Below are 1086 nucleotides of genomic sequence, written 5' to 3' on the forward strand. Positions count from 1 at the left end.
ACTTTTAAAATAAACTTATGTTGCCTTCTTGTTGCCCCCTCACAACTGTACTCACCAGCTGGCTCAGGGTCCCTTCAAGGAATGCCTACAGAGGGACTCGCCTGGTGATCCAGTGGTGAAGAGTCCACCTTCCAATGTAGGGGACACGGGTTCGATCCCTGGTCAGGAACTAAGATTCCACATGCTGCTTGAAACAATGAAGCCCACACCCCACAGCTAGAGAGCCTGTGCTCTGCAAGGAAGACCCACTGCAGCCAACATTTTTAAAAGATTAAACAAGGAAATGCCATTGAGGACCCATGGAGTGAGCAGGCCTGGAATCAGTTCCATCCTTGAGTATCGGTGCCTTTCCATGGACTCTCCCCACCCACTGGAATACCATCTTGAGGGGAGATTGTGTGAGCCCATCAGAAGGCCAGCTTCCTCCAGCAGTGTTCTTGGCGTGGACCCAATATCCCTGTCTGAAAGTACCAAGGAGCAGGGAGGGGGGACGGAGTGGGAGGAAGAAGAGGAGCTAAGAGAGCATGTGAGCTGGAGAAGGAAGGGAGGGACTCAGATTCCAACCTCAGCCCCCACATCATCTCTCCTCTAGCACCTCAGCCCCCGTCCACAGCCCAGCCAACCTAGGGCTTCCGTTCCACCCACCGCCTCATTTCTCTTGCACTCTCCTTTACCTCTCTCTGGTGAGGCCCTGTCCAGGCTCATCTCAAACACAACTTCCTCAACTAGGCTCCCTCAAAACTCTGTGTATCGAGGGACAGATCACTTCCTCCCTTGAACAGTATTTAGGTCCACACTTCTTTCCCCCATAGCCCAACAGAGCATCTTCAGCTTCAGTTTTGGTATCCTCCAGCCTGAGTAGCTGTCAATCATCATGCCCATCATCCAGTGGCTGACCTCAGGGCTGATGGGACTGAGCCAGCTGTTTGCAGCCAAGGTTGTTTCTGAACTGGTTGTAAAGTATTTTGAATATCTCTTCTCAAAAGGAAACCAAAGGCAATAGGCTCTTATGGTGGATTAGTTTATCTGTTGCTATGTAACAAATTACCCCAGTACTTAGCTGCTCAACACAACAAACATTTGTTA

This window comes from Muntiacus reevesi, chromosome 1, assembly GCF_963930625.1.
Source record: "Muntiacus reevesi chromosome 1, mMunRee1.1, whole genome shotgun sequence".
Lineage (NCBI taxonomy): Eukaryota > Metazoa > Chordata > Mammalia > Artiodactyla > Cervidae > Muntiacus > Muntiacus reevesi.